Here is a 20,626-nt window from a genome sequence, read left to right as displayed (position 1 = left end):
CTCTCTATGCACTCTCCACTCTGCACTCCCTATGCACTCCCCACTCTGCACTCCCTATGCACTCTCCACGCCCTATGCACTCTGCACGCCCTATGCACTCTCCACTCCCTATGCACTCTCCACTCCCTATGCACTCTCCACTCCCTATGCACTCTCCACTCCCTATGCACTCTCCACTCCCTATGCACTCTGCACTCTCCACTCTCCACTCCCTATGCACTCTCCACTCCCTATGCACTCTGCACTCTCCACTCCCTATGCACTCTCCATGCACTCTGCACTCCCTATGCACTCTCCACTCTGCACTCTCTATGCACCCTGCACTCCCTATGCACTCTCCACTCTGCACTCTCTATGCACTCTGCACTCCCTATGTACTCTCCACTCTTCACTCTCTATGCACTCTGCACTCCCTATGCACTCTCCACTCTCCACTCCCTATGCACTCTCCACTCTCCACTCCCTATGCACTCTCCACTCTCTATGCACTCTGCACTCCCTATGCACTCTGCACTCCCTATGCACTCTCCACTCCCTATGCACTCTCCACTCCCTATGCACTATGCACTCTCCACTCCCTATGCACTCTCCACTCCCCACTCTGCATAGGGAGTGGAGAGTGCATAGGGAGTGCAGAGTGGGGAGTGGAGAGTGCGTGGGGAGTGGAGAGTGCATATGGAGTGGAGAGTGCATAGGGAGTGGAGAGTGCATAGGGAGTGGAGAGTGCATAGGGAGTGGAGAGTGGAGAGTGCATAGGGAGTGGAGAGTGCATAGGGAGTGCACTCTCCACTCTCCACTCCCTATGCACTCTCCACTCCCTCGAGCTGCACTCCTATGCACTCTCCACTCCCTATGCACTCTCCACTCCCTATGCACTCTCCACTCCCTATGCACTCTCCACTCCCTATGCACTCTCCACTCCCTATGCACTCTCCACTCCCTATGCACTCTCCACTCTGCACTCCCTATGCACTCTCCACTCCCTATGCACTCTCCACTCCCTATGCACTCTCCACTCCCCACTCTGCACTCCCTATGCACTCTCCACTCCCTATGCACTCTCCACTCCCTATGCACTCTCCACTCTCCACTCCCTATGCACTCTCCACTCTCCACTCCCTATGCACTCTCCACTCCCTCGAGCTGCACTCCCTATGCACTCTCCACTCCCTATGCACTCTCCCCTCCCTATGCACTCTCCACTCCCTATGCACTCTCCACTCCCTATGCACTCTCCACTCCCTATGCACTCTCCACTCCCTATGCACTCTCCACTCCCTATGCACTCTGCACTCTCCACTCTCCACTCCCTATGCACTCTCCACTCCCTATGCACTCGCCACTCTCCACTCCACTCCCTATGCACTCTGCACTCCCTATGCACTCTTCACTCTCCACTCCCTATGCACTCTTCACTCCCTATGCACTCTTCACTCCCTATGCACTCTCCACTCCCTATGCACTCTCCACTCCCTATGCACTCTCCACTCCCTATGCACTCTCCACTCCCTATGCACTCTCCACTCCCTATGCACTCTCCACTCCCTATGCACTCTCCACTCTGCACTCCCTATGCACTCTCCACTCCCTATGCACTCTCAACTCCCTATGCACTCTCCACTCCCTATGCACTCTGCACTCTCCACTCCCTATGCACTCTCCACTCCCTATGCACTCTCCACTCCCTATGCACTCTCCACTCCCTATGCACTCTCCACTCCCTATGCACTCTCCACTCTCCACTCCCTATGCACTCTCCACTCCCTATGCACTCTCCACTCCTTATGCACTCTCCACTCCCTATGCACTCTCCACTCCCTATGCACTCTCCACTCCCTATGCACTCTCCACTCCCTATGCACTCTCCACTCCCTATGCACTCTCCACTCTCCACTCCCTATGCACTCTGCACTCTCCACTCCCTATGCACTCTGCACTCTCTACTCCCTATGCACTCTCCACTCTGCACTCCCTATGCACTCTCCACTCTGCACTCCCTATGCACTCTCCACTCCCTATGCACTCTCCACTCTCCACTCCCTATGCACTCTCCACTCTCCACTCCCTATGCACTCTGCACTCTCCACTCCCTATGCACTCTGCACTCTCCACTCCCTATGCACTCTGCACTCTCTACTCCCTATGCACTCTCCACTCTGCACTCCCTATGCACTCTCCACTCCCTATGCACTCTCCACTCCCTATGCACTCTCCACTCCCTATGCACTCTCCACTCCCTATGCACTCTCCACTCCCTATGCACTCTCCACTCCCTATGCACTCTCCACTCTCCACTCCCTATGCACTCTCCACTCTCCACTCCCTATGCACTCTCCACTCTCCACTCCCTATGCACTCTCCACTCTCCACTCCCTATGCACTCTGCACTCTCCACTCCCTATGCACTCTGCACTCTCCACTCCCTATGCACTCTGCACTCTCTACTCCCTATGCACTCTCCACTCTGCACTCCCTATGCACTCTCCACTCCCTATGCACTCTGCACTCTCCACTCCCTATGCACTCTGCACTCTCCACTCCCTATGCACTCTGCACTCTCCACTCCCTATGCACTCTCCACTCTGCACTCCCTATGCACTCTCCACTCCCTATGCACTCTCCACTCTGCACTCCCTATGCACTCTCCACTCCCTATGCACTCTCCACTCTGCACTTCCTATGCACTCTCCACTCTGCACTCCCTATGCACTCTCCACTCCCTATGCACTCTCCACTCCCTATGCACTCTCCACTCCCTATGCACTCTCCACTCCCTATGCACTCTCCACGCACTCTCCACTCCCTATGCACTCTCCACTCCCTATGCACTCTCCACTCTCCACTCCCTATGCACTCTCCACTCTCCACTCCCTATGCACTCTCCACTCCCTATGCACTCTCCACTCCCTATGCACTCTCCACTCCCTATGCACTCTCCACTCCCTATGCACTCTCTACTCCCTATGCACTCCCTATGCACTCTCCACTCCCTATGCACTCTCCACTCCCTATGCACTCTCCACTCCCTATGCACTCTCCACTCCCTATGCACTCTGCACTCCCTATGCACTCTGCACTCCCTATGCACTCTGCACTCTCCACTCCCTATGCACTCTGCACTCTCCACTCCCTATGCACTCTGCACTCTCCACTCCCTATGCACTCTCCACTCCCCACTCTGCACTCCCTATGCACTCTGCACTCCCTATGCACTCTGCAGTCCCTATGCACTCTCCACTCCCTATGCACTCTCCACTCCCTATGCACTCTCCACTCCCTATGCACTCTGCACTCTCCACTCCCTACGCACTCTGCACTCTCCACTCCCTATGCACTCTGCACTCTCCACTCCCTATGCACTCTGCACTCTCCACTCCCTAAGCACTCTCCACTCTCTATGCACTCTCCACTCCCTATGCACTCTCCACTCCCTATGCACTCTGCACTCTCCACTCCCTATGCACTCTCCACTCCCTATGCACTCTCCACTCCCTATGCACTCTGCACTCCCTATGCACTCTGCACTCCCTATGCACTCTCCACTCCCTATGCACTCTGCACTCTGCACTCTCCACTCCCTATGCACTCTCCACTCTGCACTCTCCATGCACTCTGCACTCCCTATGCACTCTCTATGCACTCTCCACTCTGCACTCTCCATGCACTCTCCACTCTCTATGCACTCTCCACTCCCTATGCATCTCCACTCCCTATGCACTCTCCACTCCCTATGCACTCTCCACTCCCTATGCACTCTCCACTCTCCACTCCCTATGCACTCTCCACTCTCCACTCCCTATGCACTCTCCACTCCCTATGCACTCTCCACTCCCTATCCACCCTGCACTCCCTATCCACCCTGCACTCCCTATCCACCCTGCACTCCCTATCCACCCTGCACTCCCTATCCACTCTGCACTCCCTACCCATTTGCTGTTAATCACCTTTGCAGCACGTACTTTATGGCCTCTGATGCTCTTCAGCGCTTTGCAGTGCGGTTAGGATATGAAGCGCTATATAAATTCAACTGTAATGCATTACGAAAAATGCCAAACCATGAAAAAACTCCCTGTTGCAAATCTTATGAGCAGTTTTACAAGTGTCTCACGAGGGGCACGAGATGCTTAGCCCATACGAGTCTATTTAGGCCGTTTGGGTACTGGACACCCGCAGTTTTAAGGACATTATTAAAACGGACTGTAAAGTCGAACTGAAAGAATGAAAAGTTATGCATGCTGCAACAAAGGGGATCAGCCGAGCAATTTCACATCAGACAAACCACTGCGGAGTCCTCACTACAAATAAAGGGGCAAAAACTACTTTTAGCGCCCATGCACTTGATGAACAGCCAGATCGTGGCCTGTGTCTTCATCATGTATTTTTAACCAACGTACACTGAATTCACGTGCTCCACCACTAAAAAACAAGCACTCACCTGGGCTTCCTCGCATGGAATGACCAAAACAAACACAGAAGGAAAAAAAACGAAACTCCGCCCACCGCTGCGATGACGACATCGCAGAGGCGGAGAGGGAAAAAATCGCGGGAACGCCCCCGAATCTGGTCCGGCCTTGACGGACAGATCCGGCTCCCAATGGCTATCCTCCATTTATGGAGCTAGCTAATGGGAGGTGGGGGACGTTCCGATAGCCAATATGGTAAACAAAAGATTTCACCTGCGCGAACTGCTTGCGCAGATCGCCAGGTCGAAACCTAAAAAATCAGGGAACAGAGGCAGATCATTCAGGACACGGAAGCTAGGTGGGTAGCAATCTGTGAGGCCAGAGGGGGTGTCGCCATGGGAGAGACTGAGTGGGGGGAGGAGGCAGGGGAATGGAACAGTTTCCAGAACCAGGAGCAGGCAGGGGCTAAGTGGGTGTGGGTCACTGCTGGATGGCAGTTAGGGAAGAGGGCAGGGACAGCCAGCATGGCGGTGAGGCCCGGTGGCGCAGGGGACCCCCGAGTTGGAGCATCTTGGGTGTCACACCCGGTGGCGGTAGCTGGGAGGAGCAGGGTGTTACCGGCGGGGTGCAAAATGGCTCCAGGACGACGGTCAGAAGTAGCAGGAGGGTCCGCGGCAGCCAACCTGCCACTGATGAAGCGCACAAAGCAAGCGGCTGGGAGTAAATGCGCCGGAAAGGGTGGGGGTGTTGTGAGCAGAAGAGAGTGGTGCAGGAGAAAGTGAGTGAACCAGTGGGGAATGAGGCTTAGTTGGTGCTAGATTACCAGGAGGAGAGTGACAGGTGGGAGGAAGGTGAAGTGTGAGATGAGGAGGAGGGAGAGAAAGGGCCCCCTGGGGTCCCAGAGAGGGCAAACAAGAAAGTTTGTGTTTTTCAGGAGACTATTGCGACAAAGGATAAGGGAGCGGCGCAGAGAAAGTCCAGCTACCGGGTCAGCGAAAAGGAGACTCAAGGAGGCCCCTCAGGTATGGGGGAGTGGTGGACAGCCTGGGAGGAAGGTGCTGTGGGGAAAAAGGGGAAATCCTGCCGGTCTGTGGGGGATGGCAGAGTAAGGCAAGTGGGGTTTGTAGGGGACGGAGCAACAGCTCGGTATGAGCACAAAGGAAGCGGGGATGTCACGGAGAAGTGTGGCTCAAATGGTTAGAGCGGCAGACCCTGATGCAGAGGTCTGGCCCGGGACCAGGGTTCAATACCAGCCTCGGCGGGTCTTGAGCTCAATTTCCTCGGACCCGATAATTCTCGCCTCGGTGCCTATTCTAATCATGGGTCCCACTCTGTGACTCTGGGCAATAGCTTGCTTAATCTCCACAACGGCCCCAAAAGCGCTGGGATGCCTGGTTTCACCCTGGGGGTGCCCAGGAGTGGACACTCACAGGGAATACCAGGAAAGGTTCCTAAGCGGTATACGTACAGCGCCGGGACACTACCTTCGGGAAGTAGCTGTGCGCTCTATAAAAAAAATATTGGTACATATCGGTACGTCTAGTAGGCGCAAGTGTCCAGACGGACAAGATTGAAGCAGCAGACAAGAAAGAAGACAAGACAGGGGACAAGTACCATAAAAAACTGCCGTTAATGGGCTTGGCAATGTCATTAGGTTATCACCTATGAGTCAGGATGAGAAATAGGATTTGGAAGACCGAGTACATAAATGTCTTTAAACTCTTGCATATGGAAATACAGGCTAAAGAAGGGTCAAAAGAAGAGGAATGGGAATTGATGAGAAGACTGAGGGTTCCCATTAATATTGAAAACTGGACCTGGGCCTTCCTGATCTTCGCAAGTATTTACTGCGAAAAATATCTAGATAGAGCAATTGCTCTGTTGAAATATATGGACATAATAAGAAAAGCTTAGATGCATTTCGGGGGTTTCGCATGGCTCAGATATGATGAAGAGTTTAGGGCCCGAGTCGGCCTACACTCAGATAAGCCTTGGGGAGATGTTGATCAAGAGTTATGGATGCAATGGATGTCTTCCACACAATCCTCTGCATCCACCCACACAGCTAGCGGTCTACCGGAGACCTATCAGTCCTTTCAGGTGTATCCCACCCAACAAGGGGTGGGTGGGGTTAGTAATAGGGCAAGTACTATCAGTGGCCCACGAAAGGGGGCAGGAGCAACAACAGGGGCCTGCTGGAATTTCAACAAGGGCTTCTGTTCCAGGCACCCATGTAAGTTCAAGCCTGAATGCTCCAAATGTGGGGGCAGACACCCTCTCACCCAGTGTTTTACCTTGGCAACTCCAAGCGAACAGTGGAGGTCACCAAAGGGGACCAAAGGCCCCTACTCCAATTAAGATTTGGGCCATAGGCCCATGGCTCTCGATCTACCCTGACAGGGAGGTGGCCCTGCGTTTACAGTGGGTTTTCCAAAGAAAGTTTTTGAGTGGGTCATCAAGGGCCTAGAGCACGTTGGTGGGCAGACAATTTGAAATCAGCCAAAGAACTACTGGGGTGATAGCGGCAAAATTGGGGAAGGAAGTGGAGGAAGGGAGGATTGCAGGCCCATTCCCGGACTGGCCATTTGAAGACCTTATTGTGTCACCTTTGGGGATGGTCCCTAAAAGAGACCCGGGAGAGTTCAGAATGATTCATCACCTGTCATGGCCAGAAGGGGAATCAGTCAACGATTTCATTGCGGAGGACGACTCGAGGGTGCTGTATGCCTCAGTGGATGATGCGGTCCGCTTGGTGAGGGTGTGTGGGAAGTGAGCAGAAATGGCAAAGTGTGATGTCAAGTCTACTTTCCACCTATTGCCTATTCATCCGGTGCATTTTCCCCTACTGTGAATGCAGTTTTATGGGGCTATTAACATAGATAAGTCTTGCCCATGGGATGTGCCATATCCAGCGTGCTTTTTGAGATGTTCAGTACATTCTTGCAATGGGTGTTCATCAAGAAGATTAGACACAGGCAGGAGTCTCATTACATGGATGATTTCTTGTTCGTCGGTAAAGGGGAATCCAGAGACTGTAAGAGAGCGTTGCACCAGTTTGAAGAACTGACACAGACATTTGGGGTAACTTTAGCATCAGAAAAAACAACTGGGCACAGCTGCAGGTTGACATTCCTTGGCATTGAACTGGACTCTGTGCAATGGAGGGCACGTTTGCCTCAAGGAAAATTGGATGACATGCAGGCATTCTTGTCACAAATGATGGGAGAAAGGAAAATTGAGTTGAGGACTGTTCAGAAGTTGCCGGGCTTCCTGAATTTGGCATGAAGGGTGGTAAGAGCAGGGAGGACATTCTGCAGGAAGCTTGGCATGGCCATGTCAGGTGCAGTACTGCCACACCACAGGCTCAGGATCTTGATGGGTGTTAGGGCAGATCTGGGAGTGTGGCAGATGTTTTTGGATGATTTCAATGGTGTCCCATTAGATTTTGTGGAAGAGAACACAGTTTGGCAGGTGCAGATATTTTCTGATGCCGTGGGCGCTTCAGGATTTGGTTTGTTCTCAGTTGGTGTGCAGAGAAGTGGCCGGCACATCGGTTGAGTCAAGGGCGGAGCATTGCTTTTCTGGAGTTTTTTCCATTATTGGTGGCATTGGTGGTGTGGGGCAGTGAGATGCAGAACCGGATAGTCCTTTTCCATGTCGACAATCCACGGTAGTAGAACTAGTGAACAGATAGAAGATGAGCGTTTTGAGATTGCTGAGATTGTTTCGCAGGTTCATGTTGTTTATGGTTGAATGTGGTTTTTCATGCCAAACACATGCCTGGGGCTAGCAATGATGTGGTGGATGCTTTGTCTCGTTCCCAGTGCAGCGGTTTCGGAGATTGGCACCTGGAGCGGAGCATTGCAAGACGCATTTGCCGGACGAAATCTGGGCCTGGGGGGAGTGAGAGTAGTAGGCCTTGTTGAGAAATCACTTGCAGAATCAACTCGACAGAGTTGCAGACTGGCTTGGTCCGAGTTTGGAGAGGTTTTGGGTGCTGGAGTGGCGTCACGGATTTTCACTCGACTCAGGGTGTTCTGAGTTTTGTGTTACGTTGTATTGATAAGGGGCTTTTGCAAATGACCATAGCTGGGAAATTGGCAGGGATAGCCTTCTACAGTAAACTGTATTTGGGTTTTGATCCCGCAAAAGATGAAATGCTGAACAGGATGTTAAAAGGCTGGGGGAGGGAGCGGGGGATGGGAGGAACATTGAGGGGAGCTAGTACTTTTGGATTGTTGTGGGAGTTGCTGGGGGTTTTACCTGTTTGCTGTTATGACACATATGAAATGGCCATATTCAGGCTGTGCATGATCTGGATGTTTTTTGGAGCTTTCCCAGTGTCAGAGCTGTTAGGATCCCCACAGCGGACGGGGCTGTTGCATGATGAGGTGAATTTGGAGCATGGTAACCTGGGAATTTGGTTGAGGCTATCAAAATCTGATCAAGCAGGGAGGGGAAGATTGGTCTGGCTGAAAGAAAGTGGATGCAGTGAAGCGTGCCCGGTGCGTGAATGGCAGGGATATGAATTAAATGGAAAATGTTATGGAGCAGAACGTTTTTGTCATGCATCGGGTGAAAGAGTGACATCTTTTCAGTTACTGGCAATGTTACGTAGGACTCTTCGAAGGATGGGTCGGGAGCCAGCCGACTATGGGACACATTCCTTTTCAATAGGCGCAGCTACATCCGCAGCACACCTGGGATGGTCATGGGGTCAGATTCACCGGATAGGACGATGGCGCTCCCGTTTTTGTGAGAGATATGTGAGGAAGTGATAAGACGAGCGAAGGTAGCCACAAGGGAGTTAAAAAGGGGGGTGTTTGTTTTTCCAGAGGCTGACTATTATCTCTTTTATACTACAGGCTGGGTGAAAGGACCAGGAACTAATATGGTCACCAGGATTGTGGGACACTCGTTCGTTCGTGCACTGGGCAGCCAAGTACTCGGACCAGCAGCGCTATGGACGGACTCTGGGTTTGAGGAGTAGCCACCATGAATTTTGCTGCTGGGGTAAAGGGGGAATGAGATGGGGTGCGCTGCTGCCTTGGCTAACTAAGATGGTAACTCAGAGGGCAGCCCAGACATGCTAGTTCTGCATCTGAGGGAAAACGACTTGGTGAGAATGTCAGGCCTGGCATTACTACAGAACATGCAAAGGACTTGGAGGTTCTGATGAAGAACTTGGCAGGAACATGTATAGTATGGACCGAGCTTGTGCCTAGAAGAGGGTGGATAGGGGTCATCAGTCATGCGGCTATTGATAAGGCTCGTCGGAAACTGAACAGAGCGATGCAAGTTTTTTGCTAGGCAAAGGATATAAAATTGATTGCTCATGGGGGTTTGAGGCTGGAAGAACCTGTGTTATTCAGAGACGATGGGGAGCACCTTTCGAAGATGGGCAATGCGTATTATATGATGGAGATACGGGATGCGATCAGCAATCTCTGGAATGAGACCATATGGTGCCGCAGGGTCGTGTGAGGTGCGAAAGGTGCACAAGCAGGTTGGGGCAGGGAACCGTCATAGGGGGTTCCCTGAGTAGCGGAACTTTAGAGGGGTGGTGAGTTTCGGATGGGCGGAGCAACCCCTGGGGGGAGAGGTACACAGGTGAATGAGGGCGGAGCGCAGGATGCAAGGTGCAGCAGAAGAAAGTCAAGAGAGGATGTTTAAGAGGGCTTTGAAGGTGAGAAGGGATGTATGGAGAAGTTTATAGCAAGAATGGGGAGGAGTGAAACAGGTGAGACGGTTGGAGAATGGATGGGGGTATGAGTTATTATTTGAATAATGTTATATAGTTGCATGTTATGTTTAATAAATGTTTTGGAGTTATGATAGCCTTGTCCTAATAAATGGCCTTTTACGCTTCAAGTCAGCGTGGAGTGGAGTTATTGTGCGATTAACACTCCACCCTATCAGCGTTTAACCTGTTTCCTCTTATAGTGATCCAACCTCCGTCTTTCCACGCAACCCCTTCCTCTTTTTTGTAATTAAGCATATATAAATATTTATTTAAAAGCATTATGAAAGGATTGTCTGGAAATAGTCAGCGTGGGCTGTTGGAGCGGCGGCAGGAGGTGAAGTGCCCTCGCAAGACTGCTGGGAAAGAACGCACGTGGCTCTGCCTCCTCACGGCTTAATTTCATTTTGGCCTGATTGGTGGTTACCTCACCGACTGGGGTGTTAACGACCGAGTGCCACAAGTCTGACGTAGATCTCTGAGGGGATGTTGGTGCAAGGCAGAAATTTCCCATTGCCTGTTGATACTTACCACGTACGGCTGGCTGGCATCGCCACCACTAGTCAAGTCAACAGTTAATCAAATGAATTTCAATGTTGGAGCAAAGTGGAACACATACCTCACAATTGCAGTCCAAGCTCTGTTCCAAGGAAGTTAACCTCAATTCACGTATGTGTAGGTATGCAACATTTCTCTAAAACACAACACCCGCCTTTATCCTGGTTTTTCTGGTTTCTCTTTGAATAAATCAGCCACTAAATGGATATCTATTTGCCTTTCCTAATGGTTAGGTTTGCTTTTACCTGTGTATTTTTCTGCATCACAAATTCGATCCCAAACACCAGTTAAATTACCAAAGTTCACCGTTTATAGCCAGGGGGAGATTAAGGGATTTGCCAAGGATCATAGGAGCCGACGTCAAGGCTCGGACTTTCTTCCCTAGTACCAAAATGGCCACAAGGCCGCATCAAGGGTACAGACAGGCGGACAGAAGCCACATGAAGGCTTGACTAGTGGTTCCAACTGGACCTGGAGCTGAGCCAGAGCCTGGCTCAAGCTTTCAGTGGCTCACTCACCTCTAAATAGGATTTATACTTGTAGTACACCTTGTAGTGGAAATTTCAATGCTTGTGCAACTATGCAGTGGTAATTGTTGTAAAGTATGTAGGTTAATAATAATTTCTTATTTTACACGTTGGATCATGGATTTTCACACGATATTCTGCCTGCCCTTTGATTGCAACCTGGATTTATTTGGTATTAGGATTTATTCAAAGTCTAGTCATTACCTTCCTTGATCTAGCTTTGGGTGTAAACCTATTGTAGTTGATGCTATTCAAATCTCACTCTAATAAATGGGAGGTTTATAAAGCGCCTGGTTACGCACACCGGCGTGTCCCCGCGCTATGATGAGTGGGCGTAACAGAGTCCCCGCAGCACCCGGGGCCAATCTACTGGACAAACAGGTGAGTTTTAAGTTTTCCCCTAAATCTGGACTCAGATGATTCCAGGCGTAGTTCCAACGGGAGCCTATTCCAGCTTCTTGCTGCCAGAAGCTGGAAGGACCTACCCCCATTTTTTTTTTTTTTACTTTGGGAATTTTCAGTAGCCCCACGCCAGAGGATCTCAAGGCTCGGGTTGGCTCGTAGCGAGTAATGAGGTCCTGTAACTGTTTCGGTGCCTTGCCGCCTAGGATACGATGGCACGTGCACAGAGCCTTAAACTCGATTCTACTCCTCACCGGAAGCCAGTGAAGTGCATGCAGCGCTGCCTTCAAGGCAGATCTTCTGGGTAGCCTCAGGACCAATTGGGCTGCGGCGTTTTGTAACACCTGAAGGCGGTCCAAACTCTTTCCCGTGGCACCCAAGTAAAGAAGACTCTCTTTGTGCAAATGGTGAAAGAGAAGATTTTGGTGTTGCACTAGCTTCGACTTTTCAAACAAAATAGATTTTGCACAGGAAAACGTAACTAACCTGGCCATTCCTACCACTTAGTGAAGCAGAGAACTGGCCAGTATCTCATTTTTTTGTTGGATCTTTTTATTGACATTTTGCATTACACAGTCACATAATTACGAGATCAGCACAAGTATTGATTACCCTAGCCAACTATTGACGATGACATTGACATATCAGTAAATGCACAGAATTATATGCAATTGAAAGAACGAAGAGTATACAATGGATGGCATACATCTACAACAATCATAGCTAGGTGCGTTCTTGCGTTATATGCATCGCGGCTGATCCCTCTGTGGCATATCATAAATTTGGACAATGGGAGGAGGGTTCATCCGAAGAAGGACAAATTAATATAAGGAAGGGTAGGGGAAACCGCCTGTGACCTGCTGTTGCGATGAACTACTAAAAGAACTTATCTGCTCTACTGAGGTGTTGGATACCAATCTGTTGACTAGTTGACCGGGTATTGTGGTTCCCCAATCCACATATATCACCACATGTATAAACCCATACTGCAACATGAGACCAACTATTCTCCCTCCCTTTCCCCAGAAACCCCAGGTTGTCTGTCCAAACCCAGTAGATTTGCCACAATAGCTCCTCAACTATCAGCTATGGAAAACTCGCCAGCATCACGAACTACCGTAACATTGTTTTTGCCTCTGTTTTGACTATGCTCTTGTAATGGATGTAATTTGTATCTTGTAACTCAATGTTACTCATGTAAAGCGCTCTGATACCTCCGGGTCTAGCCAGCGCTATATAAAACTCTTCAAATAAATAAATAAAAATCACATTATGTGCATTGCAGGTGCCCCAGCCCAAATCTATCGTAAATCTGGGTGTATGAGTTCCAAGCCCAAGCTTTTAATACTGAAACAATTTATAATCTGGCTGGTCAGTGGTTTATCATGTGCCTTTAGGAAAGTTACACAGTCAATAGTTACTCTAGAATATCTATGGAGATGTAACACAATCATATTTTTGGAATGTAATAGCTTTGCATCCCTCAAGATGTCTCAGTTTTGCAAATGATATAATAAACCTCCAGTAACTGACAGAAAGTGAATTTCACATTCAGAGCATGTGATCTTCAATTTGCCACTGTGTTAAAAGCAATTTTTGCTTTTACAGAGCTGCACAAACAAAACACAGCCTTTCTGAACACTAACACGTTACCTACCTTCAGCGCATGCATCCATGACGTTAAACAAATTGTGTTCGCCCATCATCAAGTACGGTAGGAAAATTGGAGGTCACATCGAGGTTCTATGACTGTATATTTAATAGATGTACCTTAGAGCTCTTCCTCTGCTCAACACAAACGTCTTCGATGATTCCGCAAACTCATCTTAATATTACGTCACCCAACCTCCATCTCAGCCTCTCCTCAACGTCAGTTAAATCCCCCCTGTGCAACTCAACCATAACTCAACCTCACCTCAATGTTGACTCAGCCTCAACTCTACATCAGCTCAGTTCAACCTCGCTACTCCGTCAACTCTTCATAACGTTCTCCAAACCTCAGCTTCAGCTCAACCTCAACTCAACCCAAAGTGGCGTCAATCCGTCTTTACCCATGCCTCTCCGTCGCCCCAATCTCACCTCATCTCAAATTTACCCTAATGTTACACCTTCCCGCTCAGACTCACCTCACCTTCCTTTTAAGTTGAATCACACCTCAATTTCACCTATGCCTCAGCATCCCTTCTCTCATTTGTCTCGCCATCTTCTCAACATTTTTTACACCAACTCATCTACTCATATTCACACCTGTTAATATTTAAGGTTTTACGCAGCTGTTTCTCAGGGGTTCCACATGTCGATTGTCTAAAACGTTATTTATGGATTGATTTCCTGTGTATCTCTAGCTTAAAGTCCTACGTTTGTTGCACTTCATGGAGGCAACCATGAGGCTTTGCAACATCAACTTTTACACAGCTTCTACATAAAAAAAAATCACAATTGGTATAATCTCTCTTCCTGTGAATGTTAAGACTGGGACGGCTGGTGTACTGGAGAACAATTTGCTGCTGGGGTCAAAGGGCTAAACAGAGTGCTACAGGGTAAGAGTGCATCATATTACCGTTGGCCCTAATTCAAATGTTTGGAACCCCATTACCTGCTCACTTACCTCAAGCTTCAGTTACTCAAAATGTCAGTTCTACAGTAAGTGTCTCCATAGCCGGGGACATGGAAAATTAAACCTCAAATACAGGGACAATGCCCACCTGATACTGCCTTACACTATGCCATGGGTACTCACAAAGATTTTCCTGGGGGCCGCAAAGTTTGGTCTATGGTGTGACTGAGGGCCGCATTGATGCCAGAGGGGGTGTAAAGTGGATGTAGGGGAAGCAAAGCATCTATACCTAGTGGCTGTCTTCAAAAATTAAGGTGTCCATGAAGTTAAGGGCCTAGTCACTTCCTTTCCCTAACTGCAAATTAACCTTTAAATAAGTGTTTTCTGTATATTTACATTTTGTTTTTATGTTAGCGCTGAGTCGAGTAAACAGCAACCCAGTTCTGCTGCTGCCCAGGAGGCCGAATGTAAAGATCAGGAGGGACGCCTGTGGCCCCCGGGCCGTACTTTGAGTATCACTGCACTGCACTATACATTGAGGAGCCCTACAGAAGTGAATTCACTGGGCCCCATTCACGTAAAAAGTAGAAAGAATATGTGCTGAGATCTCCTTCAAGACTTATTTTTCTAACAGTTTAAGATTCTGAAAGATTCGTAGTAGTTCACCTGGAATGTTGTGTAGGTGGCAGGTATCGAAGCACACTTGGGAACATCTTGTGGCTTTCCCTGTTGGTTCCTATTCCTGCTGTATGGCATTCTTCATAGCAAACAACTCCACATGGGGGAAAGGATTCCCCTGTTCTAATGCATGTATTTTTTAAATGCTGTCTCTCAGCAGACAAAAAGTATTTCCTCATGGAGAAAGCCCTCACCCTGCACCCCAGAATTTGATTATCCATTTTCCATTACACCCTGGAAAGGAATTTACTCCATCCCTGTGCTAGAATACATTTACGACCCTTTGTAGGGTGGAAAAGGGATGGATGTGTTGTTGCGAATGATTGCACGCATACAAATTAGTGGGCTTTCCCAAACTTCCGCTGTAAATCATGGCTAGGAATATAGTTTGAAGAGTTTGCTTCAATTCTTCATGAAATGCCTGTGGCTGTGGGTTATGTTTGATTTTGTCATGAATGGAATTCCATGGTCTTGGAGCAAGGGATGAGAAACCTTGTTTTGAAGTTTGACTGCGATTTATGGAAGCAAGGATTTGCACGCTTGTGCGTAAGTGCTCAGCACCCTAAATTGGTTTACTCTTGGTGGAACTCCTTCAGGAATTCTGAGTAAGCGTAAAAAGGTACATTTGGATGTAAAAGCATGTTTAGGACTGAATTTACCTTGGCCAATGGGGCCAACTATGTCAGAGAGACCCTACAGAATTTAAGAAAGCGGTGTGTGGCCTGACATATTTGGTTTGTTCCTCCATTTAGGATTTCTCTCTTCGTTCCCCAGTGGAGAAGTGTGGCTCAGTGGTTAGAGGCGGCAGACCCGGAAGCTGAGATCGGCCGTGGACCAGGGTTCGTTTCCCTCCCTCGGTGGGTCTTGGGCTCAAAAATTCCATGGAACTCGACAATTCTCGCTCCGGTGCCTACTTGACTCATGGGGTCACACTCTGTGACTCTGGGCAATAGCTTGCTTAATCTCCACTACGGCCCCTTGCAGCGGGATGCCTGGCTTTCACCTTGTGGATACCCTTCCGGGGTATCTCACAGGGGAATACCAGGACGGGTTCCCTCAGCAAGCGCTTAGATACCGGGTCGGTGATTTGCGCTATAAAATACATGTACAACCCCCCCGTCTTATTGCCTACCTTACTTTTGGTGTTAATTGTAGGAGTGTCCTGGAATTCTACATTTGTGCAAGAATCCTTCTCTGTGGCAACCAATGGGGTCAGAATTGGTATCCTGGTTAGCATCTGATCTCAACACAGCACTTGTTTGTAGTTGCCCTTTTAATCAGAGCACACCACAATCACCATACTCAGGAGCACACAGCTTTTCTTTCCTCTCTCTCTCTCTCTCTCTCTTCCCTCTCGTCCCACCCCTCGTGATTTGTAGCAGATCTCCGTCCTCACTCAAAGTTTGTCATCAGGGAGCAATGAGAGGCAATCAAATGAATTCAATTTAATTACAAAAGACTAGCGGCAGAAACCTATAGTAGGACTACACTGGGCCTGAGGCACCTTGCTGTTGTTTGTTGACATACTGGGTTAAATAGACAGGGAAAAAGACTTCATAGACACATTCCTTCCAGTGAAGATAGTTTCAGGCTCAAAACCTTTCGAAAGACTACAGTTTGAGAAGTGATTCCCTGATGGGGAAATACTGGCACCCTCCCAGGAACCTTTGAATGAAACTCACCAGACATAGCAGGTTTGCTCAGAAACAGAGTGAAATGTATGTTTTGGTACCAAAAGCATGCATCATTGCAATTAGCAAGGAAGAAGTCAGGTCTCCTGCCTTGGGGGCTCTCAGATCGCTTCTTCCCAGAGTGGCTGGTTTCTGGGTGCTATATAGTTTAGTCAGGGCTTTAAGTGGGATGAAAAAACTGGGGGGGTCTCTCAAGGGTGTGTGGCCAATGTAATTAAGGGCGTGGCTAAAAAACACGTAAGCTAAAAGTTTGTGATTAGCATAGTGTGCCGCTGGACTGGTATTTTGTTGTTTCTGTCATTGGATCCAGATATATGATACAATAAGTAACATCATACTTTCAAGTCAGGACTATTGGCTTTGTCAATGGTTGTTAGTTGCGTACGATAAATAAACAGCAACTGTGGCTTGTATATAATATTGAAAAAGCTTCCACATAAAGCCCTGGTGACACCACGACAATGTTGCTGCTCCTTAGTTCCGAGAAGAGAAATCCAGAGAGAAAATGACTCTCTTTAAAGGATTTCCCTTCCCTTATAACTCTCGAAAAAAGACGGACCTCCTGTGCCACGGCACAAAACAGAGCCCGATAGAGACCCGTTTCGAGGCCTCCTTAAAAAAACTGCCGGTGCTCAGACCCGGTGAGACCCGGCCCACTTAAAGCCCTGAGTTTAGTAATGCCATGTCAGGGGAACTAGAATAAGGCACCAAGCCAAATATGGCTAACATGGATGTGTAATGTCTGCACCATGCAAATTATAAACAGCCAGATATGGGCAGACCAGAAAGGCTGGCTCGGCACTGTGTAAGCAACTTGCACAACCAGATTAGGAAATATCATGTAATCAGGACAGGCAAAGTGACCTCTAAGGGGGTACAGAATAGCTCGTTGAAGCTTGTCCAGTCAAGGTCAGATAGGAAGCCCTTTGGAGCTCCAGGCCTCATGCTAATGGGATATATCTAGGCATGATTTTTTTGAAGTGCATACTCATGAATGTATATGGATCTTCATATATATTTTGCAACATTGCCCAGGCCATCAAAGCCTTGGAGGTGTCTTGTTTGCTCAGGAGTTAAGCGGGCAGAAAGAACATTTCACTTTTCAGAATTTTTTTGTCAGCCAGACATTTGAGAGTAGAGTGGCTCTCTGACCCTCTGATTGGCCACATGGCCGGCAGCACGTCATCCTACGTCTCCTATTTACTCGGATGTTGTCTTTGCAAGGCCCTCCAGGAAACACAAACTCTTCTTTGGTCTTGTGGTTTGCGGTTAAAAGGAAAGGGCAAAGTGAGTGAACCCAAACAACCAGGAGACGTTTCAGGCTGACTTTTAATATGTTGCTGACATGTTATCTTAACCTCAGGCTGAAAGCCCACCCCACAAATAGCTTATTTGGTGCCATGGCAACCTAACCCTGCAATACGTATGCGTCACTAGCTTAAGTTCCTATAAATCTAGCGCCATGAATCTCCCGCTGCTCCATTGAAGTTATGAGCGTCAGAAGGGACCGAACATTTTTTTATTTTTTATGGCTTTCTAGAGCACAGTTTAACGAGTGCATTGACAGCTAAGTGCAGGAGAGAAGGAAACAAACACCCCGCATGAACTAAGAGATATTTACAATAAAACTCTTAGAGGGTCGTTAAAGATATCCCCTTACACAGGTAAAAGGACCCTTAGAGCGTCTAGAAAACGAGAAAAAAACGACTAAAAGATCTGAGCACTTAAGAGTCAAAAGCTTGTAAAAGTGAAAGGTTTTTATGGGTGTTTATCAATGTGAAAGAAAGGAAAATGGAACTTTGACCCACATAAGAGGGGTTTACGGGTGGCGATTGAGCTCAGTTCCAAAAGGGCACGAGACACAGGAAAGCAGATGAATGAACCTCAAAAAGCAACAAATAGTGCGACATTTCACAAACCTATGAAAAGTGTTTTCAAAAGAGCAATGGCCGCTTAGGGTCATAAGATAAACTGTGTGCCACAAGATAGTACACAACCATCAATTTAAAATGCACAGGAATTTAGGACCACCGGGATGTGGAGCACGGACACAGTACCTGGGGGCAGATTTACAAGCCCCTTGCGTCACTTTTGCGCCGCCGTTGCGTCACTTTTGTGACGCAGCAGCGGCGTAAAAGTTGTGGCCCATTTACAACGTGACACATAGGGAGATGCGTCAACTTGTATAGCCCTGCGTAACATTATACCTGCTTTTTAAATGGGACTCACCTCTCTGCTGTGACGCATTGCTGGAGTTGCGTAACTTTCATGAGCAACTCCAGCAATGCGTCACTTTTGGGTCAACAGATGCGTCAGAATATCTGACGCATCTGTCAATCCTTGCACCATGGTTCGCCGTATTATAAACACGGCGCATCCATGGTGACGCAAGGGTTTTGCATGGAGGCGCAGGAAAAGTGACACATCTCTACAGGTGCTTCACTTTCTTGTAAATCTGCCCCCTGGTGTTTTAGAAAGTCCAACCCAGGATGAGGTCATGAGCTTGCTTAAAGACGTGTTTCTGGTTAAATAAATTCCGACAACTTATATTGGCGAGTGAGCACATGCACCATTGGCACTGCGGTTTGAGGCACTTTTCTCCACTGTACAATTGTCGTGGCAAGAGGCAGATGTCTGATGGTTTGAGGTGAGATCTTCACAAGTGCAAGAAAGCAGGCGAGCTGGGGAGGTGAAGCCGGACCACTGAGTGGCCCGCGGCAAACCCCTACCAGGAGGCGGGCCAATGAGCGGACACCACCAAGCCCGGGAAATGGTCGGGCATGGATTAAGCCGCATGGTTCAAATGGCCCAATAAGCCGGGGCCCCCTGGGGGCGCACCAGGACTTAAGGGCGTAGGGGGCCCTCACCAAGAATATGTGCCTTCACCGTCTTGCCCCTCCTGGGAGGGGTGGCATACTTGCACCTAGATATTCTGAGCGCTGTAGATTCACGACCTGCAGTATAGTATCCAAGACCAAGTCAGCTTGATTACTGCAGTGCACTTAGAGACTGGTTCTTCTGTCAGTTCCCTAATCAAATGCTCCATCTAGTAACAAACCCAAGAACAACTGACCAGACCACTTGTGTGGTCACCTGAGTGGGAAATTAGCAGTCTTTTTATCCTAGGAGGAAGTCATCTTTGGAAGGGCTGGATGGTCTCTATTCTATGAACTGTGGGGCAGATTTACAATAACTGGCGCATCCCTGCATATCAGCAGGGATGCGCCAGTTATTGTGCGTCACGGCAGACACCTCTTGTGCCACCATGGATGCTGGAGCGCGACGCAGCTCAAGCAAGGCTCGGGGTGCCCTTATGCCTAACATGCTGCGTCAATCCTTACGCCTGCTTCAAGCAGGCGCAGGGTTTTGACGCAGCATGGCCACTAAAAGTGACGGTTCGGCAGGCACCAGCATTTCTGTGTTCGAAAGTTTTTTTCTCAGCCACTTTTAGGAGACGTTCCTGCACCGGAACGCCCCCCCCCCCCTCTGACGGAACGCCCACATGTGGCGCAGGGCTTCACAACGTGACGCATCTCCCTAAATCTGCCCCTCAGTGAGAAAACCTCTCCTCCTTTGGGTGCCCAATCCAGAAGTAGGCCACCACAAGCATGTTGCATTTATGCCACCTGGACTCCTCAATTCTTGGTTTTGGACTAAACACCATGCTTCTACATACATTTAGCATGCCTAGCTGGAAGGATTAAGAAAGAAATCATGGGAAGGCGGAGTCTGCCCATCAAAACACCAATGGCTGTCTCTGAGTAGAGCTTCGCTAGGCCTCGGAGCACGGGGCCACCTAAACAGTACATTTCATGCCTACGACCCCTTCCGTGCATGGGAGAGGAGTGCAGACATGGGAAACTTCCCACAGGCCGCCATTTGCCTCACCTGAGGCATAGAGATGACGTTGCAGCCCAGAGCATTCTACAGGCCTACTTTGCTTCTCCCGATAGCCGCGACATGACGCACACGAGCGGGCCATGCCCTATGCAATGCTGCTGCTTGTAAACTGCAATAAGCTCATGGTCTCTGCGCACCCGAGCCCCATCCCGGCTCACGACAAGAGCAGC

The sequence above is a fragment of the Lissotriton helveticus genome, chromosome 11, assembly GCF_964261635.1.
Source record: "Lissotriton helveticus chromosome 11, aLisHel1.1, whole genome shotgun sequence".
Classification (NCBI taxonomy): Eukaryota; Metazoa; Chordata; class Amphibia; order Caudata; family Salamandridae; genus Lissotriton; species Lissotriton helveticus.
The sequence above is the reverse complement of the archived record's forward strand: the minus strand, read 5'-3'. Positions refer to the sequence as shown.